The sequence below is a fragment of the Gallus gallus genome, chromosome 5 (assembly GCF_016699485.2).
Source record: "Gallus gallus isolate bGalGal1 chromosome 5, bGalGal1.mat.broiler.GRCg7b, whole genome shotgun sequence".
NCBI classification, from domain to species: Eukaryota; Metazoa; Chordata; class Aves; order Galliformes; family Phasianidae; genus Gallus; species Gallus gallus.
Window position 1 is genome coordinate 45,587,609 of NC_052536.1, and position 23,876 is coordinate 45,611,484.

Genomic DNA, 23,876 nt, shown 5'->3' on the forward strand with positions numbered 1-23,876 from the left:
GGGGCAGATGGAAGTAGGCTGCAACTATCAGTTTGTTGTGTTGCTAAGTTTTCACTTAGAGGGATTCAAATCAGGTAAACTGAAAACTACTTCCTAGAAAAAACAAGTTGTTACCAGTTCCCAGCATCCCAATGGATTAAAGGGTGTAACGGAAATGCTGAGTCATGGCCTGAACCAGTGATTGAGCACCTGGTAGGAAGGCAGGGCTAACTCAGGAGAGCTCAGGTGCACACAGTGCAATTGAGTGACCGGAAGGGGTGAAGTCAGGATCCATCCCTTCCCAGACCTCATTTAAGGGTTGGCAGTGTAGGTATCCTACTAGAGATCCCTGTGTGCCTGAGGCCTTCTGAAGGTAAGTAGTTCCCTTCCTCCTTTTATTTCTGTGCTTGCAGCTGTTGCATTTGAACAAATCCTGCCTCAATGCAGCCTAGGGCCTTGCTGCTCTGTTATTGTTGCTATGCTTTCTATTGCCAGAAGCCACTGGTAGGGTTTTTTCAGGAGTCTCTCAGTACTGATGAAGTGTGAAGGAAATAAAGTGTGGGGAGTGTGAAAACAGAGACTTGTACGAAGGGAAGCCTCTCTGCGTTGCCTGAATCTAATCAAGGCCTTTTCATTGTCTGCATTTAAGAAGGGCGGTATCAAAATGCAAACCCTGCTGTCTGAACAACAAGTCCCTGTCTAATTCAATTTGTGTAACTCTGCAAAACCCGGCTCTCCTTGCAACATGTATTTCAACGTCAATGTTATAGTGTTGTGTGAGGAGAAAATGTTCTTTTGTTATGAGGCAAGTACTGATTCTTCTTGTCTTTGAGAGCAAAGGTGGAAAGATCATGGGGAAGGTTAGAGGGGTGGAAAGATCATGGGGAAGGTTAGAGGGTTTGAAGCTTTTGGGTTGTTCATGGTGTTGGCTGGTGCGTTGAGTCACCTCTCATCTGAATTGGTGATCATCCAGTTTCTCACAACTGTTTTGTTTTTCTGGAAGGTGGTTTTAGCTGGGCTGTTGTATAAAACTTGTGGTTGCTGTAGAGTGAGCCTGAGAAGAGGAAGGAGTGAGAAGGAGTGGTGTTGCATATAAAGCATTAAGTATCCTCATAGCTGCTACAGTTCCTTTAGTGAACTAGCTACCAGAAATGCTGTCAGCCAGCAGGCTGCTGGCTTATGCTTCCTCTCAACAGTAAAGAAAACCTTTTAAGGGTAGCTTTTATTCTTAAATTATTTAGGACCTTTCAGAACAGAATAAATAAGCATGCTCAACTTATTAATAGAGAAAATCACTTAAAGCTTGCTTCTCAAGCTGTTGAAGTAAGTACCATACCTTCTGAAGTATTTTGTTACCTCCAATTCAGTATTCATTCCAAACCATCTTTATTAATTAGATAAATTAATCCTGAAGAGTGATGGAGAAATACTAACTCTTCTTAGTTGCAACTATTCTATATGCGAAACTATGTGAGTGTTCCTATGCATGTCCGGTGAAACACTTGCATTTGTGTGTATGATTCTATAGCTCTCTATGGTTCCTAATGTAAAGCTTCCATAAGGGGTTGGTTTAACATCTTTAAAACATGAACTCCTGTAAAATTTTACTTTGCATTTAATAGTAAGATGAATCAAAAGGGCTTTGCGGTATCTACTTTAGAAGAAACATTAAATCACGCTTCCTTCTTCTTATACAAGTCCATTCTTCAAGGTCCAAAGGATTTTGTGTACAGTTTAGCTTCAGAACCATGAAATAGAGCACCCACATGTTCATTTTATTGAACACAATACACTGAAGCACAGATAAGTGATTTGCTAGTCATACTATAAATGCTATGAAGCTGAGAAAAAAAGTTTTGGAGTCTTTTGTCTTAAGCCTATGATCCAGTGAGTGAAACGTGTGTTTTTAAAGAGTATATCAATGAGAATTTTGAGCTCTCGTGTCAAATCCACACTACAGTACATATTCTTTAAATACTCCCCGTCAGCCAAGAACTCCCTCTTGAACAGCAAGATCACGAAAGCCACTGTTTCTGGTCTCTGCTGCAGCACTCTGCGCTCAGAGCCCAGCTCTGGGCTGGATCCTGCTGCAGAACCACCCAGGAGATGGTGCTCTTGAACCAGAGATAGATGCAGCGCTGACCCAGAGGCATCCTCGAACGCAGCCCTCCCTGTTTTCCCTTTGTGTTGCATGCTCTTCTTTGGGGTTCCCATTTCCTATGGGGAGAAGAATGTGATGATGTTGAGCCCGGAGCGTATTTCCATCTGATCCGTAATGCGATTTCCAGCCTGGTGATCCTAGGCTCCTGCCTGAAATGACGCTGGTGCTTGTAGGAGGTGTTTTTCCCTGGACTGTGAGACTAGTGAGATGCTGAAGCTGAACACGGAGCAGATTTGCAGCTGATTGCCCTGATTGGAGCCTGGGATGCGCTGTGCCCAAGCCAAGCATCTGAGGGGTGCCAGCTCCATTGCTGCCAGGGCTGGGAAAAGCACGGCCGTGCGTGGGGCTCCCTGTGGCCTCCTCAGTGGGACAGCCTTTCACTGCTGACACGTGTCTCAGAGGTAAGGGCGGCTCCGTGTGGGTGAGGGCCTGAGTTGGGCCCCATGGTGCTATTAGGCTTCTGTCCCCTGGGACACACGGCACACAAGGGGTTGAGGTGCCACTTGGGCACACAGCTTGAAGATACCTTCACCTCAGGCTGCTGAGGTGGGAAGATGGAATTTGGATGTGGTTTGGAATGTAGTGTCTGAGTGGGGAGTGGCAAGAGGTCAGGTGGCTGCAGTGGAGTTTTCTCTTAATTTGCCATCTTCTTGTTGGTTTCAGGAGCTTTGAATTGGGTTGAAAAGGACCAAAAGTAGCCAGATCTGAGCAGCCGGTGTCCTGGGTGGGCCTTGGTAGAATGGGAAATAGAAAAGCTCTTAACAGCCTCTTTCCTCAATTGCCAGAGGACTCAACTTTTTTTTTTTTTTTTTGCATACATACCCACTGAGTGAGGTTTTATTTTATATAAATCCACCAAGTCTTCTACCTGCTTTCTGTCTGAGCTGGCACCACCAAATCAGATCTCTCTGCACTCAAGCAGAGGCAGGCAGCAGAGAATGCTGCTGCCATTGGGGTGGCTTACAGGGCCTGGATGTATTAAAGCTGCACCCTGCTTGAGAAGCTCACTCCTGCTGCTCTGTGGCTGCAGGGAGCATGTGGTTGGTGCAGGACAGCAGAGCCACTGCTTGCAGCCCTGCTGGGGCCAGTCCATGATGGCAAGGTTATCCTCAATGTGCCATCTGTCTTCTCTTCCTGAGTAGTTAATAATAAATCAATGTTTAGCTTTACCAGTGGCAGACAGAACAGTGTTAATTCTTGCTGCTTTTTTTTCTGTAGTCAGAGGTAATCTTTTATTGGCAGCAAATAACTGGTGGAAAAAAAAATGATTTAAAGCTCTGCTGATACATCTTGGGGTCTTTTGCTGCTTGAGTAATCACTTGACAACTCAAGGAGGGGGAGCTGGGCAGGGATTGTGGGGCAGCTCTGTTGCCCGCAGGTAATGAGGTCTTGTCAGCAAGAGGGAATCAAAGGAAAATTAAAGGAAGCTTCTACCTATTTAGTAATAAGCAAAACAGAATGAAGTAGCCTGAAGCAAGCCTGCCCAGACACCTTTACTTCTTGTAAGTCCCTTGCAGGGACGTGAGGTATAATTCAGCCAGCCCTGCTGAAAAGCTATCCAGTTCTATGGGGGAAATGAGGCCTGACCTCAGCTACACCAAAGACTGAGGGCTGTGAACAGGAGAGGATCTAGGACTCACACCGTGACTTCAGCTCAATCAACATAGTCCTGCGCATTTCTGTCTCAGAAAAATAACCTTTTCCTATATATGAAAGGGGTATCTGGGCTGGCTGGCACCAGGTTGTAGCAAACATATTTTGTTTTAGGGGCTCTACATTTTGCACTAAAATCTCGTGGATAAAACAAAGTGCTGAAGATGAGCACAGTGACTCAAACCTGGGTGATCTGTCTCCTCTGGTACCCCAAGCCATCAAGCATTAATTCTTCACATTGCCATTCTTCCTGAGCTAGGAACCCTGCTCCAGCAAGGTGTGTGCCCTCTTCTTGTTAGTTGTCACATCAACTGGTGGCTGGGTGCTTCCTGCAAGGTGGGCCATGTTGGCTGGGCCTCCCTTGTGTGTGGCTCTGCTATGTCCAAATGCAAGTAAGGCAGCTTCCATCAGCAGGTTGTTGCTGGTGTAGGTGATGTGCTCCAAGTTGGCCACCTGCTGTCTGGTTTCTGCTTCTGACAAGTCTAAGCAAGGTGTAGGTACCTGTCTATTCAGCCTGAACCAGAGTCAGTGTAGGTATGAGATTTCAGATCAGTTACCTGTTTTACGTGCTGACATCCTGACAGTCGTTCTTGATCCTAAGCAATGTGCAGGAAGGAGTTCAAGACAATGCTTGTGTCTGAAGCTGCTTTAGCATAATATGGTCCCATGGTTTGGTGAGAGAGAGAGAGAGTACAGAAAGTGATGGTAAAATCTGAACTTCAGAGCAACCAGATTTCAGTAACATAGGGTTAGTCAAGAAAACTCCTGGAGGAGAAGTATAGGGGGGGAAAAAAAGTCTATAAAGATGCTATGGATTGAAGTGAAGAACGGATAATAGAATCTGGGGGGCCTATGTGTTGCTAAAGAAAATAATATTAGGCAGGAAAAGAGTAAACCAGTACAACTGAATGGCAGGCTTGAGAGGTTTGTTGGGTTTTCTCTTGTTTGTTTTTTGAATCAAAAGGAGATCTTTCCAAATTTGACAATATAGTCTAAGCTTTCCTATACATTGGTGCATTAATTAGTGTAAGGACTAAATGTGAGAGGGAATTAAAAGGAAGTGTGGTAGACTGCATGTAACTAGAGGGATAAAATAAAAATGCTTTAGGTTTATTCCTATTCTGTCAAATGCTAATTGGTAGTTCAGAAGCTGGATCACTGAAGATTAAAGCTAGAAATTAAAGAAGATAAAGATGTTGCTGAGAATCTAAATTATTTCTTTGCATCAGTCTTCAGCACTGAGAATATTGGAGCCATACCTACTGGGACTTGCTCTTTTCTAGTAATCAAGATGTGTCAGAAGAAGAGCTGGAACAAATCAATAATTTAGAAATCAGTAAGTCACCAGCTCCAGATGATACTTTTAAAGAGTTCTGGAGAAACTCAGTATGAGATAGCTGAACTGCAGCAAAAATGTGCTTTCCATAATAAAAAAAATATCTATTCTGTTAGAGAAATGGGAGGTAACAATTATATCTGTAATTTAAAAACAGGATTGAGATGGTATGTGGAAGCATACTGTTTACCCAGCCATACACTTCGGCTTTATAAGCTGGTTGGAAAGGGAATGGAAAGTGGGGGGGGGGGGGGGGGGGGGGGGGTGGAAATCCACAAATAACTTAAAACAGAAGGGAAGATAGTAACAAGTTAGGATCTAAAGAGTAAGGCTTCTGCAACTTACAATTATTCCTCACCTATTATTCTGTTGTTATTCCAGCTGAGCTAATTGAGTTATGGACAAAGAAGAGGCAATTATTCTAATTTAGCTAAACATCAAATTACCTTTGCCCTATGTAGGATATTGTGAATCAAAGAGGAGGGAGTTTACTGCATAGATCTTGGCTGATGGGACCAGGCTGGGCTGAATGTTCACAAAGGCCTGACTATCCTTGTCATTTCCATGCTGCATCTGACCTGTGGTGTTACTTCTCTGGGATGGTGTGATCCCACCCAGGTGACACCAAGACCCGCTTCCAGCTGCCCAGGGAGGTGAGAAACCAAGAATGGGAGTGTTATCCATTTCAAGCCTCTGAGAAAGATGCAGGAACAATGCCGCTAACCTAAGTTGGGGTAGGGATCAGAAAAGTGAATATTGGTAAGAAAGCTGACATGCAGAGGTTTTTCTGGGGAACTGAAAAGGAATTGAGATCCAAGGGGGGAATCATGAAGTCAGTGGAGAGAAAGCCTCTTTCTACAGCATAGAAATGTGCTGCTGCTTCAGGATGTTGTGGAATGATTTTTTTTTAACTATCAGAAGAAATCAGTGCAGTTTTCATCAACTTCAGCCAGTGTGGGTGTGGTTTTTAATATATTTCAGGACTACCACCTCCTTATTTCTGCTACTTATTCTTTTGTTTTTTGCCTTTGCAAATCCTCTTACTGTTTCTTCTCATTTCTACTTCCATGTAACCTATGATCCCCCTTCCATCTCCTCTCTCTCCCAGATGTGTGAGGATGCTGCCCCTCACAGCACTGCCAGCCAGCTCACAGCTGTACTGGCTCTGGTGCAGAGCCATTCCATTAGGCCAGCACTGCTAATTAGAAGGCATAGGATGCAATGTCTTGCTTTAGAAATCTGTGTGTCTCAACATGTATTGTACTCTGCTGATTGGGAAATACTGATTTATAGTAACACTAAAAGATACAATCTAAAAAAAAACCCGAACAGATTTACAGGATTCTGAAATAGCCCTCTTCTGCACTGTTCTGTACAATTATTTTCACATCAGTAGGTTCCAGTCTCAGCATTTCTAGTGTTTCACTGGGCATTTTGTAGGGAGCAGCATCAACCACAAGATGCCAGGAGAAGTGCTATATTATGGATGATAAATGAGAACGGAGATTTTAAGAAATCTGTTTCACACTTGCATTTGAATTTTCTGTGCAGTCACAGAAAGGAGGAAATGATGGTGTGCATGTGTCCAGAGCACCTTTCAGATCAGCTAATTTTGATGCTAACTTGGCCTGGCCATGGCAGCACAGGGCAGAGCTGCCTGATTCTGATACTCTGCTTCCTGAGTCCTCAGGGTTCTGCTGTTCAGCTGTCTCAGTGCTCCTCCATGGGAAAGGTCTCCCTTCTATTAGCTGTGGCTTATATTGTCACAGTAATTCAGCAGCTTGGAATGACAGTTTGGAAAGGTGTATGCTTGTGAATTTTCTCCAGATTCAAGTACAGGTAAATTGCTAATCCTTCAGGCTTGTTGGGTTTGTGTCCTGCCTTTCCATTTATGGAAGTGCCTGGTAACTGTTTGTTGTGAGTGCAAGAGAACTAAGACTTTATAGATATTATGAACCACTTGTACATAAAGACCTCCATCAAATGCTTCTCTAGAGCTGGTTTCCATGCCTGAGACTCAGACCAACACAAAGTGATTGTGTTCCCTCTGCATCAGCAAAACAGCAGGCAGCTCTGATATCTCTTCCCACATCCAAAGTTCCTCTGGGCTGGGTAATGCAATAAAGTGCTGGAACTGTTGTTGATTGAGCAATTCTCAAAGCCATTTTACTCATCGTTAAGACATGAGAAAACTTTCCTCCTTCATAGGAGGGCTATGAAGTGGGAAGTAGTGATTATAAGCACGGGTTTGAGGAGGCCTTTGCATTTGTTTGATTATCAATAACATCAACTGAGCTCACTTAGACATCTTAAGTTGTAAATGTTTGGCTTGGCTGCTGCTGGCAGAAAAACTGTTTTGTGATCGTACTTGTCCAAATAAAGCAAATGGTATCTCTACAGTTGGAGGTTTCCTGCGCTCTCAATACCCATAGTTGAAGGCTGGGACTCTCAGCTGGTGGACAAATCGCTTTTTTTTTAACCTTCCAAAAAAACCTCTGGACTGTAAGAGTGAAATGCCAGGTCTGGGAGAAACAGTTCTGTTCATTTATTCTAGTTTTTCCTACTTGGTGATGCCAAAGTTGAAATAATTATTATTTTTTCCCCTAGGAGATGTATTATTTTGCATGGTTAGTCTGATTTCCAGAATTGCTGATTTCAGATGGAAATATGGGTGCCTGGTTGATTTGAAAATAAAAGACCTAGCTAGGCTTTCTGAAACCAAGAGCCACAATGGTTTAGACAGTAATTCTGGCACTGATGGAATGTTTGTTCACCCTTTACAGGGATCCTCTTACTTCAATGACTTTAGCATTTAAAAATACTGAAACTTTGCTGTTTAAAATCCTTTCCAACTTGAAGCAAGCTAAACTCCATCAAGAAGCGCCCAGGTTCAGTATGAAACAATACAGCTCCCAGATAGAATGTCTAGCAGGCATCTCAACTCCACTATGCAGATCATTATTTGATACTATCTTTTTTTTTTTTGTGGAGATCATAAACAATGCATGATGGAGTGCTGGAGCATCCTATTTAAGGAGAACTGGAAACTAATATTCTGAGTGGGTGGGGGGAACTTACTAATTTGAGTGTTACTAAGTAGGCAAATCCTTATTTCATGGTGTCAGTAGTTGGGTTAATGCTACATTCTGTTCACTGTCACTTTCTCATTTGCCATCTTTTTCCGTCTGAATGTCTCCACTTAAATCTTCTGAAAACATGTTTACCTTGTTCTGGTATGCAAAGCAATTCCAGCAAGTCGTGGAGACTTTTGGGGACTAACTTGACTTTGAACTCAAATCCTGGAGGATGGAGATACAGAACTATAATTGGTTTCTCAGAGTTGATTTTCTCCTCCTATTAGTTGACTTGCTGCTCGATGATTCACTCAGTTAACTTTAGATTGGCTCAAGAGATTGAAAAGCCCTTTCATGCACTCATATTTTAAATGTCTCCTTCTATTCCTTTACAAACAGACAATTGAACGATAATGACTTTGAACCCAAAGTAGTGTTTTACCACAGTGAAATGTAACTGAAACCATCCAAAGTTTTGAGTAGTTGTTAAGAAAATGATCTACTGTTTTTTAAACTATGCTGTTTCTTTGGATGATATGCCTCATTGCAGCTAAACAAATATGTATTACTTTTATTACCATAATACAAGCCTATATGCTTTGAAATTTGGATATGCTTCCTTTTTTCCTGCTTGTAATTAGGGCAGAGCAAGCAGTTCAGGAGGAGACCCTGACCTTTCACAGCAGCTCATGCTGGGGCTGTAGTCATGATGCTAAGTAAGAATCAAAGAGACTGACTAGGCTGTTACAGGTTCTACAGGAGATACTACTTTGAGCTCTAAAACTCAGGCTCTGTTTCCTGATAAATCAATGGACTAACACTGCTTAACTGAGTAGGGTTTGTCCTTGACCCTGTTTTGTCCACTGAGCAATTGTTATGAGTAATGATTTGATATTATATTTAGATATTTGACTTGCTTCTGCTGTCTCTGCATCTTCCTTGGGGAAGCAGTCTGTTTGTGGTGGGATGAGCCTTGTTGTTGAACTTCTACATTGCAGCTGGTAATGGTCCTCTGGGTGATGACTCTAACATGAGAACTAAGTGAGCATTTATTTGTATGCAGATGCCTATGTGGAAAACAGCTGTCTGTGCTTTGATCATAGTCAATTATGATTGATCCGTGCATCCACTGATGTCCAAAGAGGTGTGCAGGCACAAGGGCTCAGTTCAATTACTTAAGCACAGCTGATCATTGTTGTTTGGGATGCCCTGGAGTAGATGAGATGTCCATAGTGTTTCAGGTTTGGCACAGGACTCCTGTTGCCAATCAAGCCCAGGTGTCTTCTTGACAGAAAGTTGAATTGCTCTCAATCGTCTGTATGCTGTATTGGTAAAATCTTTCAGCAGCAGGAATCTGGTCTCATCACTCATCTGTAGACACCTGGATGAAGACATCTTCACCTACAAACAAATCCAGTCTGTTATGGCTAAAGATATAGATATTTATCTCTAGGCTACCTCCAGGAGCTATATCTAGACAAGGAGCTCCAGAGGGCAATGTATTCAGACTATTTTTAATACCTGTTATAGGATGAAATGGATTGTCTTTTGGAAAGTGTCTTTCATCAAACTGGCTACAAAAAGACTAATTGTATTAGCTGTTTAAATTTCATGTGGCTAAAAGGAAGAGTAGTATCCCTTCTTTTGTTCAAATGTAATCCTTTTAACTCCACTGACTCAGAAATGGCTTTCTTTAGAAAAAGGCTGCAGAGACTGTGTGGGACACTCATTAATGATATTCTGAACCTCAAGAGCATCTTAAGTATTTCTAACTTTGCAAACTTAATTTGACTTAAAGTTGATTGGAACCAAGCTAAGCATATAATAAAGGCTTACTGTTTTTCCTTCTCCAGATAAAACATCATAACTTTACAGCACACACACAAACATCTATGGAAATGAAAATACTCTTTTGCTCCAATCCTCTGGACAATTCCAGTCTTCACAGATCTGGGTGGTAGCATCTCTTCTTGCCTGCCTTCCTTCTGAAAACATAGAAATCCCACTAAGGTTGGTTTGGGAGATGTACAAACCATGAGGGCTGCTGTGGGATTGACTGGGGAAATTTAGTGTGGGAGTAATGATGTTTTCAAATTAAGGCTGTCTGACCCAATGCTCTTTATAGACTCTTCTAATTTAGAAGCTTATGTGAATTGTATGGTCAAAGTTTTGAAAAGAGTTAGGAAGGGAAAAACTGGGACAACTGAAAAAGTGCAAGCACAATAAATGTCTGAAAAGTGCTGCAAGTACTACATAAATCCATAATTCACTGATTGCTCTGGGGACATGGGGAAGTTATAGCAGCAAATATGTTAATACTCAATGTCTCTAAACTGAGTTAACTCCAGTGGGGTTAATTTTGCTTGTACTAATAAGAATCCAGTTCTCACTAGTGTGGGATGATGGCTCTTCTGAGATAGTGATGGTGTCAACTTGATACATCATTAAACAATATTATTTTGCTTCCATAATTGATCAGAATATAACCTTCTTCAGGTCCTTTGATTAGTTTAGCTTTTTTGTCTGTATATAGACCATAAGAATGCCTAGAACTTCAAACTGATCCAAGAAATTTATTCCTGATTTACATATGCATAGGAAAATGTGCATTTATTTATCAAGTAGCATGCATAGAGCTAATGGGACGAATGAACCAAGTAGATCCTGGCAGTCAACAGTTTCTTGATCATCCCTATTCTGCACTTTGACCCATACAGAGGGGCATGTATGTCTGTATGTACTTCTAGGGAAACTGAGCAATGTACTGCTACTAACTTGCTGTTTGTATTCCACTTGTGCCTTGTTTATAAAGGCCCAAACTGATCTCGCATCTTGTAATGAAAAGATCACCACCACAACATGATGCCAGGAGCAGTGCCAGGCTCTTGAAACCCAGCTCTGGTAGAGGATTCCTACTGCAGCTCTCTAGCAAAATCAAGAACTGAGTCCAGATTCCTTGGTTGCAGCTCTATGCTAGAAAGACAAGGCTGTCTGCGATAGTTCTGCATGTACACAGAACTAGACAGTCATCAGGACAGGTTTTCCCCTACACTTTCATTGTAAGTTTCATTGCTGTCCATTAAAGGTGTTGCCAAGGCTTGTTCTGCGCAAATACTGTTCTGCCATCGTTTCCTGTTTCTCTGCAGATCTGCTAAAATGTTGGAAGTGAGCCCACAGTAGTTAGTGAGGGCACCGACTACAAGGACCCTGTAGTTTGTCCCATCATCATGCCCACTGATTGCTTTCCTGGTGGGCTTGGACATCCCTTGCAGTCTTGCTGACCGTCCTCTGGACTCATTGTGTAGCTGTGCTAAGCAAGTTTTTTAATACTCTCTTGAATGTTAAGAAGTTTTCTCCTGTTTAATTCCTACCTCCTGCAGGAAGGTGACCTTAATTTTACTTTTTTCTTCTGAGTGTTATTAGATGTAAGTACACATGTCAATCCTACCTATTTAGCCTTTCATTTAGTTCTCTACAGATTAAGATGTCTTCCTTCCTGTGTCCAGTCTTGATATTAATTCTTCAGTGTACTGTGGCACAAACGTGTTACATTAAACTGCAATAATGAGTTGAACAATGTTTCCATGGCACTGGGATTTAGAACAAGTTCTGCATCTGAAAAATCCAGATTATAGTGTTGATTTTTGCCTTAAAACATTGAAACATGTTTAATTCTTGCAGATATTTTCAGTTTTCAAAGTTTTGTTTCACTTTTTCAGATGACTAGAATCTGGAAAGCAAAAGGGTTCAATTTATCTTTTTTTTTTTTTTTACACTGAGAGGACATACTCCAAGAAAATCATTTACCATCATTATAGTTAGCTAGTGAAATGTGCTGCTGTTGCTTAAGCAGTAAGAAGAAAGTTATGGTGAGGGGTGGTAAAAGTGGATCTCTAAGTGCCCCTGGGTACATTCTGCTTTTGCTGCCTGTGGGCTGGGATGTGTCTGCAGTGTGTGACAGGGCACAGACTGTGCTGGTCTTATCTTGTCTGCAGGAACGTGTCCCATCCTGAAGAAGCTGATTAAGGTAAGCATGCAGAAGGATGGTGACACTGATACTTCAGCATCAGGAAGCAAGAGGAGAAAATCTATTGAACTTTCTGTTGCACTGCACAACCTGATGACATCTTGATATTTCTGACAAATCCATTCTGGTGGTTTCCTTACTGACCCTCCATGTCTGCACTGTCCTCAGCTCAGACCTCAGTGCACCTGTTTGTTTTTTTAAACCATAGGCAGAATTAGATTGAAGCTGCCCAGAAACAAAGCACCTCTGCCTTCACATCCACTTTCACTGTTTCTTGCAATTCTTAGAGTTGATTTTTACCTCCCTCTTCCAGGTGCTGTCACAGCATTCAGACATCAGCATGAAGCTTGGGCAGCCTCATCCATAAGCTGTGGGCTCCTCATGGGTGCTGCTGGCTAGGGGGGAGGTTTCCCTCTTTTGGGGCTGATGGGAAGCGCAGCTGATGCTTGCAGTGGAACTGGAAGAAAATCATGGTCCTGTGCACACAGGGGATGGCCAGCTCTGTCACTAGAAACATAATCCCTCTTTTGGAACAATGCTTCTGACAAGTGAAGTCATCTTCATCATTAGTTTGGATCATGACAGAAGAATAAACTTTCCAGAAGATACTGCTTGTCCTTCACTTATGTAAGTTAGGGAGGACTCTGGGCTCCCACTGAACATTAAAAATCTCCTCTTCTCTGTACTTTTCCAGCTTGTTTGATAGAGGTATTTTGGTAGATTTAATAATAATAATAAAACTTTTATTAAAAAAAGAAAATCTTAATTACACAAATGCTTGGTGTGGACAGGAAGGCTCATGTCAAAAGGTTTAAGCTTTGGGTTCAATTTGGATGAATGCCTGAAATTTAGTTCTGAACTAGTGGCAGCCTTTGAATTTATAAATATTAATATCCACCTGAGATTCCAGTCCGAAGAAAAAGCAAGACTTTATTCTGTTCAGGTTTCTGATTTTCTGCTTGTCACCATAGCAAATGAGCCCTCTCCAGGCAAGCAGTGAGTGGTCTGACTAACAACCGTGTAGCGTTTATCCTTCCTTCCCACTGGTTTTGGTGAGAACAGCAAATGTCTATCCATTCAGGTCAATGACTTTAAAAGGCATTAGGTATTTTTGAGGACATTTGTGAAATTCCAGCTTATCTTTGGGATTTGGCTGCTGCTGGCATGGCGGTGTTAATCGAATGCAAGGCGTGATTTCAGCATCCATTCACTTCCCTAAGTCAGATGGGAACATCCAGCCATATCAAAGCATTTATCCAAAGCCAGTGCCCAGGATTCAAAGTGCTCAGATCAGATGAATTAGTCTGAAAACAGCTAAAGGCATGACATTAGGACAGAAATAATACATCTGTTATGATAAAATTATGGGAAAAGCTGATGTGTTTTAGAACTCTGAGTTTGTTTCCATCTCAGTACAAAAACATTATAGGATTTAGAACTGATATCAAATGTAAGTGTAACACTGGATTTTGGGCTGGATGTGCGATAATGCCAGGAAACTCAAAGGGGATCTTTTTCATGAATAATTGTTAGAATTCTAGGTAGAGGTATCTGTGCCATGTGCTGCATAAACAGGTATGTCCTTTCCATCTGCTGCTCACTGTATGTGTGTTTTTGTATTTGCCAATTGCTATTCCAACTCGTATACAAATATGTTGAAATCTCTTGGTAATAGGCAGTCATTGTGGATTTGGGAATCTTCACTTTGTGTTGAGGTTGAAAATATCACCAGGACAGGGTGTTTGGTGCTAGTTTGAGATTCCTGTTTGCAGTGTCATGAAAGTCAAGGGAGACAAAATGTTATCTGATTCCTTTATGCATTTGGTTTGGGCCTGAGTAAAGGACTGATAGCATTCAGCAATATTTTATGCTGCAGGAACTTTACTTTCCTATTCAAAGGGTGGTCAGAATTAGGAGCTGCTTCTCTTAACCACCCATGATTGAATACCATTAGTATTTAATACTGTATTCAATATCAGATAATTGCTAACGTGTGCTAAACTACCGTCTTGACTTATCCACAAGCAATTAATAATATTGATCACCCTACATTGACCTTGTGAGTTAATAACTGTTTTTTTTCCTCTTGATTTCCCTTGATGAATTGTGCTTTCTAAATGCCAATGTATAGTTTTGTCAAGTTGTCAGTTTGCAGGGGCTACAGACATGAAATGTACCTTAGTGCTTGCTGGTATGGCTACTTCTTTAGGATCAATAGCAATACTTGTACCCATGCTGAGGAAGAAAATGTACTTTTTAATAAAGTTTGACACAGAGAAAGCCTTTGAAACACTTTGAAATCTGCACAGACTTCTGTGTATTAATCAAATTACATGAGAGCTGTTTAGGATATCTGGGTAAAGATTTGGTCTTCGTTGCCCTGGGTTATGTCTCTGGTATAAGGCTGTGTGGTTTGTAGCTCCCATCATTCATTCTGATAGCAAAATCAGAGTAGAGATCTCACTCAAATCTCCTGCCAAGTTCATTTTTGTTGCTAATTATGTTTTTCTTTAGATGGGCTGAGGAAAATGAACATTTGCTTTGTTTGCAGAATCTGAATCACAGTCATCAGTGCAGTAAGACCATTGTCACTGCATTCGGTACTTGGAAAGAAATGGGTTAAGAGATAAAACCTGCAATTATGGAATCACAAAACAGCCCGAGTTAGATGGGATCTTGAAAGATCATCAGCTCCATGCTTTCACAGGAAATGGGAGCATCACTAAGATTACCTAGCACCCTCTTCTATTGCACCTTGATACCACATGCTTCCCTCTCTCATCTCATGGCTTTTATTTAGTAAAAACCTCTGTTTGGTATTATGTTAACTATTATATGCCTCTTTCCTTGCAAGGGTTGTTTAGTGGGGTTGTGCATGGAACTTCTCTCTTAGGAGAGATCCATACCCACGCTTGAGAGGTGGGGGGACCCAAAAGTCACCATCATAGAGTTAAAATGGGCCAGAACCATCTTGCTCAAGTGTGACGTTACTCTTCCTTTTAAACTGGGACTTATTGTCTTCATTTAATTAAATTTTTACCCAAGTCACCTTAATCTTTTCAAAAACCTTTGATAGGATACCAAATAGACAGATGATTGGAACAATTACCTTCTCATCTAGGGGGACTGTTGTGGCCTTCTTGCTGTAGGTATTCTAGACAGTACTGTCCTTGAACAAATGAAATAATTTAGATCTTGTTACCTTTTATTTGTTGTCTGCCCTGTTTACCTAATCCTCATCTTGTTAGTGTTGTCTTTATAATGAATAAACAGCGATGTTCTTGTTTTGTATTACATTTTTCTCTTAAAATTCTGTGGCACTATGTACCTGTATGCTCATGTGCAATCTTCTACACTGAAGTTATCTGTTGATATCCCTGCCAGAATAATCACGATGACTGCAGAGGTGGGAAACACATTATTTGCTGAATTCTTTCCTGTCACAATCTCTGAAACGGTCTCCTGCAGCAGAGAATGAAAATAAATCTGAAATGTCTTGGAGTGGCACTGCCAGCCTAGTGAGTAGCATCACTAGAAAAAGCTTTGCAGAGCTGTATTACCCAACAGACAAAGAGTGAGGGAGTTTTGGGGAAGAAATACCACTTCTGTTTTCTTACATCAGCATTGAAGTCCACTGGCGGAGCAGTATGTGGGGGGAAAAACATGCTGATAATGTCACTGCTACATACAGGAAATGGGGCATGCTGTCATGTGATGGCAACCACCAGCAGTGCTCTCTAGCACTGACTTGATGCCCCATAGATGCTTGTATCCAGCCCTCTCCTCTTGGACAACTGGCATCATCTTAAGACTTCTTATCTTTGTTAAAAAAAAAAAAAAAAAGTAGCTTGACAAACCATTCAAACACTGCCTCTTCCCTGCCTTTGTACTTGTTTATTCCCTCCTCATTGTGTTTTTAGCTAAAGCAGATTATTGCAAAATCCATTTAAAAAACAGGGTAGTTTTATACTGAAAGATATCTAGAGGGCAGCAAATCCAGAGGGAAATCTCATCCTTCAGTGCAAACAAAACCTCCTCTTCTATTTTATTTCTGAAAAAATCAAGCACAGTTATGTAAAACCTTGTATTTCTCTATACGAAACAGCAATCGTAAGATATCTCTATATGGCTGAGCTATGAACATACCTAGGAGCAAACTTGTAATTTGATTAATGATTACTGTGGTGGGCAAGGACTCTGAAGTTCAGGTGTGAGTTACAAAGAAACTGCTCTGCCGTCTAAAATCGCATCTGAAAGCAAATGTATTTTTAGCGTACTGCTGTGTGGTGTGGAATGTTCCTGAGTTATTGGTTCATAATTGTAGTGATTGTGGAGAATGTATTTAATAATAATTTGACATTTAATTCAATATTATGTAGTGCTTCTGATTGCAGTTCTGTCATTCTTTGTGCTTTGTTCAAGTTGTATCTGGCTAAACAGTAGGTGGGATTCAATTAACTATTAGCAGTTAAGTCAAGGCTTCTGTCCATCTTGTCTTATTCTATGCTGCATTCTTCAGCATGTTTTGAAACACTTTGAGAAGCATTTCTACAACTACACTTACTGAATTTCATCACCAACATTTAGGACACGTAGTAACAGTAACACGCAGAACAGAGCATTTTTCTTGCTTTCTTTACATTTTGTTTGGTATTTAGGTTTTGTTCTTGGTCACAAATCACAGAATGGCTTGCACTGGAAGGGAGCTTAAACACTATCCAGTTCCAATCCCCCTACTATGGTCACATTTGCCACCCACAGGTGCCCAGGACCCTATTTAACCTGGGGTGAGGCTTCCAGTTTCTCTGGGCAACCTGTGCCAGGGCCTCACCACTCTTGTACAGTAGATAACCAGAAGAAATTCTCTGCTATCTTCCCCTCTACTTGTTTTAAACTGTTACTCTCTTGTCCTGTCACTATACACTCCTCATCTCTCCTGTTGTTCCCTTTTAGATACTGGAAAGCAGCAATGAGGTCTTCTTGGACCTTTCTCTTCTCCAGGCAGAACAATCTCAGCTATGTCAGTATGTCTTCATAGGAGAACAATCATGAAGCTATTAGAGTGCTTAAACAAACAACATTTTAAAATATTCATGCAACTGATTTGGGTTCTTATCTTGTGCAGATTTTCACTTTAATTGTGGTTGGCAAATTGGCACTTGCACATTGAGAAGTCTTGAGGAGAGGGCAGTGCTGTGTGGATGCTGGCAGTAACCAGAAGGAAAACCAGATGAGTTCCTCCAAACACACTTGTAAATGCTTGTGTCTAGGTAGGGAAGCCACACAAACGACTTGAGCTTTGTCCCCTATAAACCTGTGTAATCTCAGGATGGCTGAGGTAGCAGGGAACCTCAGGAGGTTCTCCCTCCTGCTCAGGCAGGGTCCCCTAGAGCGCATCATCCAGAACTGTTTCCAGATGGCTTTAGAATGCCTGCAGGGAAGGAGACTCCACAACCTCTCGGGGCAACCTGTAACAGTTCTTAATTACCCTTTCCGTCAACAATTTTTTCCCTCAGGCAGAGCTTCCTCATGGTTCAGTTTGAGTGTGGACTTGTGCGTGGTCTGGGTTGCGAGCACAGAGATTACTCCAGGTGTAAGGGACCCAGGGAAGCACTATGGAGCTCTGAAGCCCTGTTTGTGTTCCAGGATGCTGGAAGGCCTTGGGGATCTCTCCCTTGCCTTGGTTTCTGAAGCTACAAAATGGGGTTAGTGAACTGTATCTGATGTTTGCTTTTACATTTCATCTACTGATGAAAAATGTGATTTGAGATCTGTGGGCAATCATTATTACCAAGGGGAAATGAATTTGCATTGAAATAGGATAGAATGCATACAAGAGAAAGGAGGATTGGGTCTGCATAATGAATTTTTAGCTGGAGACTGTGCCTGAAATGGGAAGCATTTATGGGATACTCTGTAAGCATCTGTGGCAAGGGCTACAGCAGAGCACAGGCAATTTCCTTCTAATTGTATTTCTTTTGATGTGCAAACTCCTCTTCCTGTTTCATCCACCTGGTGATTTTGCACAGCTAGCATTATGATACACTGAAAATTATTTTTGTCACTGAAATAGTTGTTACTGAATGTGCAAAAAGCAGTAACTTCCTTAACGATATCTATCTCTGAATGTCCAGATGTTTCTTCAGGAGGGGGACGTTCCCTTTCTTCCTGTAGCTTTACTACAGTCTTCCTTCTGTATCAGAAAGCTGCTCACAATGTGACTGCTCAGTGGTTTTCCAGTGCAGCTGCAAGATGAGAGGTGCTGGTTCAGAATGAAGCACTGCAGGAACGGACTGGCCTACCACTACTTAATGATCATAGAACTACCTTCTGATTTTCTCTGGAAGAGAGAAATCTGGAATCAGAACAGCATTCCTGTGCCTCAGACAGACTACGTGTGATGTAGGGACTGCCTCGGGTCCCTGCAGCCAGGAGGAGGCTTTCAGGGTGCTCCAGCCAGGGTGATAGAAGGGCTGTGTGTCTCTCACCCACAGGTACATCTGCACTCAGGGAGTTTCATCCATCCTGGACTCCCATGATGTTTGCTTGGAAACCTTGCACTGCCTTGGGCTTCATAGATTAAATATAAGCACCATTTGCAGCTGCTTAAAATCTGAACTGAACTTGAAATTTATGTTCAGTCCAGCAATGACTGTAGCTGCTGTTAAATTGCTCCATTAACTATAAAGCAAAGTTTAAACTACTGTGTTCCGCTTTCATGTAGTGCTTCTAAGCACTAGTAATATTCCCTTTATCGAGTTCCTGTAACTTTACAGGAAGCTGAAAGCTTTCTTCTGAAAAGAAGGAAACATCTTAGAATTAAAGCCCCTGTGAAAGCATTGAAAAGATGAGGTGGAGAGAGAGAAGAAAGGATTAACATTACCAGGAAGAATTAGGGGGAAATGGAACAACTTATTGCTTTGCCTTTTCCTTTCCAAATACCCAGTGTGGTCAAAGAGCGCTACTAAGCGGATTACCTCAAGCACTCATGGAAAAGAGGACAAGTGCAGTCCCAAAAGGCAATTACTTTTTTGTTCTGATAAAATTTTTCAGTTTATAACGTGAAGTTAATTACTTCTTTTTTCTCTCTTTTTTTTTTTTCTTGTAATATTCCTTCAAATGGGTTTAGTTATCATCCTTCAGGGCAGTTGCTCCATCTATACGGCAATTGCCAGATGATTACCTCTTTAATGTTTTCACCGAGTACTTTGCTGGTTAACCTCCTTAACTGGAGAGCTGCTTATTGATATTTATGTCTTGTCAGCACAGAGGTTCATTAAGCATTGGTAAATGACATGTTTTCATATCTGCTGACACTAGAAATGCAATATGATCAATTGCAAATTGACTTTAGTGCAGTAATAGAGTGCATTTTACACACATCAGTGGATCATTCATACAAGCAGAGCTAGAATTGTTATGGCTGTTTATGTCTGCCTAATATCCCAGTATAAATTCTCCCAAGTCAAGGAATTCTCAGTGCAAGCAAGGCACATATCCCACGTCAGCTCTTGACTGCAGTTTTTAAATGGCAGGAGGGGGAAGGTGGCAAAAAGGCCACGATTGCCTGACTTTAATAGGAGGGGTATTCGGGGATGGCTGCTTGGCTGCTCTCCCTGACATGGCATCTCCCTGGGTCTCTCTTCACCTCCCTTTTTCTGCCTGCCCTTTCTCCATTAGAAAGGCAACGCAATTGTGCCTACAACTCAGGCTGGGACTAGTGAGCTCCAACTCCTGTACCAAAGGCCAGAAAAACAGTGTTTGTGTCCCCGAAGGGTGCCTTGTGCCCTTGAGGGTGTGGACGTGGGTAAGAGTTTTGTTGAATGTCCTCACTTTGAGTATAAGCCCTCATCAAAAAACACCACTGGGTTCCAATTTAACAGAACACTATAAAAGAAAGGTGTGAAAGCAGAAAGTAGCCTGGGAACATTCAGTGTTGATTTCCTGTCAGGATGCATCTTCCATAGAGGTAGATCTATTTATTTTTTTAGTTTTGTGCCACAAATCATGGCATGTCTGAGATTTCTCACCAGAAACTGGCTAAAAGCAGAGAGGATTGACATACACTAAGCTCATTTTCTAGTGTACTGGGGGAAGAGTTAATGGCTTGTGTTAGTCTTCCTTTGGAAGAAAGTAAGAGCTTTCCATTGTTTTAACAGAAAAGATTAGGTTATCAACAGAGTATGCAAAACTCTAAACTTCTTAATGTTCATCTAAAGCAACCTGGTTCTTAACTTCAGCTTTTCTTCTGCTGGAATACTTGGAATTTGCTCTGTGCTTTGTGCTGTTTGAAACTTTTTTGTTTTATGAAAATGAACTTCGGATTGCTGCTTCTGTACAGAGAAGTGTGAGTTTTTGATCTAACATGTTTGGTTGGTGACCTTCCTGAAGAAACCTGAGAACTGTAGTCTTCCTGGCTATAAACACTCTTGCTGAATGTACAGAATGATGTTCTCTTCTTTGCAGCTTATCTGCTGCGTGTGCCTACCTGCTCTCTGCAGGTCATACTGTGTGAAATAGCATTGTTTCAGCACTGTGAAGAACAGAATGGTAAATTAATGTTATAGCTCCATAATAAAATGGCTCTCTTGTAAGATTCCAATATCCATATTTTATAATGATGCCATAGTACTGATTTATCATTGATATCCATAATCCTGAACCAATAGTGATGGACTTCCTAGGAGTGGAGTGATGGGGTTCATGCTGAAGCACAGAGTCAGATAGCTGAAGGCAAATACCATCTCAAGTTTAAGATTATGAGGTTTAGCAGGTGGCAGAGACAGTGATTTCAGTGTGAGTCATAAACACACTGAATATTCCTGCACCTTGCTTTCCTCTCCATCATTTTTTAGCTCAGTGAAAGGCCAAATCCTGCCCTGCGGCAGGCAAGCTTCAGTGCTCTGACAGCATGGTCTGGTCTGTTCAACAGCTTGGCATGGAAGATGGCACAGGAAGAGCTGCAACTAGGGCTGGCTGAGCAAAGGTCTTTGTGCTCTGGAGCACCTCTTCACTCAGTGTCTCCCAGCTGATTTATTTAACCTAGGATACTGCAATTCATCAGGATTGTGACTCTCTTCACTTAGCATTTACATAAACAGGTGTATGGTCATCATTATCACCAGCAGACCTGTTCTCCAGCACTGCAGCACTGGCAGCATCACTGACTTCATTGAGGCTTGCTGTATGCAGCCCTCATTTATTGAGGCTTCATAGCATTGTTATAAAACTTCACACTACAATGCAATTGATCATGTGACTGCTGCTTCTTTCTTGCTTGCTTGAAAGTGAGTTTAAATAGACTCTGACAATAGGAAACCTCCTGTATGCAAGGAATAAAAGACAGAAGGAGGGAGGGGTGAGCAGCTTTTCTAGTTGGAGTTGGTGGGACGGCTCCAAGCACACAGCAGTTTTACTTTCAAGAAAGAGTTCAATTCAGAAGATCAGTTAGGGCCAGTTGATGCATCAACCTTCAGCCATGTTGATATCTTTCTATTATTGTCATTTGCTGAATATCTTTACACCCGTGTTTGTCTGCAAACAGCGTGTCTAAACAAGATATATTTTTTAAAAAGGAGAAAAAGTACTTAGCAGTCCCTAAATTGGAATTTTTCTTTGAAGAGAACAGTAAGAAATATGACAAAGTTTAGTAAGGTGAAGAACAAAGGAGCTGTGTAAGGTGGCTAAGCAAAGGATGTTTTGGTTCTGCTAAGTCCCTGGCAATTTAACCAAGTTCAGCTTGTGCACAGAAGCGTGAGCAACATATGGAAGGAGGGATGGAAACCTGGCATTTGTGATTTCAGAGCATGTATTTATTTTATTATCCACTAGATGAGGTGGTATGTAAAAAAACAGGATGTGCTGAGAAAGTAATAACCGAACTGAGATTATGGGGAGTTCTTAACATATGTTTTTTTTTGTTTTTTTTTTTTAAGCAGTTTAAATGCTGTTTTGTTTCAATAAGACTAAGACATCTGGAAAATGCCAGATAGTTAATTTATAGATATCGCTAATATTGAATGATGATGCCCCCTGTCAACAAATTGCAAGACAACAAGATTCCAAAGATTTTTAAACTGATCTCTTAAAATCTGTCAGAGATCTGCCAAGGCCAGATGCTCTCAGAGATACCACAAATTCAATATTTTCTGTCTCTGGCCATCTGAATAGCAGGGCCCCTGCCAGGCTGTAACATAAGGATGTCCCTTTCCTCCGGCTGCCTCTGAGCAACCACCCATGTGATGCAGTGCAGAAACAACCGTGGCCCAGCTAAGAGTGGGGGCCAGAGATATGTCACATGAGCTCCATCCCTGGCTTGGTGTGCATGTTTGCAGGATGCTGCCAATCCCCAGACAGAGCCTCGGTGGGGGCAAGATTGCTGCTCCAGATATGTGCAGGATGGCTCTGGGCAAGAGGCTGCAGTCCTGTTCATTACAGCTCTTCTATCTTTATGGACTGGAATTTGAATTTCAAATCTACATATAGTTACCAGGATGAAGGGAAAAAAAAAGAAGACCAGAAATAACAAAATGGCTGTTTCTTCATTAAGTATGGAGCTATTGCCTGTCTAGACTGAAGAAAGATTTTTGTATTCACACTTTAAAAGTTTTAATTAATTTAAAGGTTTGCACTCATGCTGTCTAGCTGTTCCCTGGTTAGTTTTATGAAAACATTAACCTTGACATTTTGACAACTTTTTTTTTCTTTCATTTAATCTCTCATTTAAAGTTGTTTTCATTGTCTGTGGTTTAGCAACTCCCTTGGTCTCTTTACACAAGTGAGGCCCTTTGAAGAGCAGCAGCTCAGTGTGCCCTGCAGCAGCTCCTGGCACCACCTTGAACTCTCAGTCCAAGCTGAGCTCCTGCTTCTGATACTGTGCCAACCTGCCACCAGGTTTTGCAGGCAGCAATAAGAAACTTGCCTTCAGACTTCCACAACATGCTTGTGGGAACATGCTGATGCCTTCCCAGCTTGCAGGGCCAAGCGGCCAGTAGAGGATGTGGAATTCTCACTGACTATGGTGCCCAGGGCAAGTTGCTCTTGTTGTCCCTCCTGCTACATACACACATGAGCACTCTGCCTCTCCAGAAGATGCTCACAACTCCAACACTGGGAGCCTTGAGCAGTACCCTGTGCTGGGACAAAATTGTAGAGCATGAGGGTGCTCTGGTCCTTCCATGTGTTGGCTAAGAGTCTGAGTTCGGTGTTGCCATAGAAGAGAAATACCCCAAATCACTGAATAACTTAGTACAAGACTTAACCTCTCTCCTTCAGCTTTCTGAAGGTATTTAGGCAGAAACACGTGCAAGTGATTTAGGTTATAAGGATGCAGTCAGTGCTGCAAAAGCTGTGCTGGTAGCTTTCCACAGCTCAAAACTCAAATAATTCTTGAAAATCTGAGCCTTTGTGTCTTGCCAATCTATTTCTGCTCAAGTGGTTTTCTCGGCAGAGTAGCTCTGGTTATTGATTCATTGGAGTGCACAAGGTACTGCGGCCGGGCATTAGGGTGGCAATGGCAGCACTGTGATAGACAAGCAGAGAGAGAAACTGTAAATGTGTTTCCAGGGAGATGGGGGAACTCACGGACTCTGCTGCTGTCTGGAGAAAGGAAAAACCCTCACTTCTTTATCCTTGTACAACTCGCCT

At 41.8% G+C, this 23,876-nt stretch overlaps 1 long non-coding RNA gene across 1 annotated transcript in view; it reads left to right on the forward strand.

The window, feature by feature from the left end:
• The first annotated feature begins 319 nt into the window (after positions 1 to 319).
• The window catches only part of LOC107053541, a 150,883-nt gene continuing 127,326 nt past the window's right edge, over positions 320 to 23,876 (forward strand). The window contains exons 1-2 of the long non-coding RNA XR_005860585.2: positions 320 to 352; positions 2,268 to 2,541. This is a non-coding gene — a long non-coding RNA (uncharacterized LOC107053541). The remainder of the gene's footprint in view (positions 353 to 2,267; positions 2,542 to 23,876) is intronic.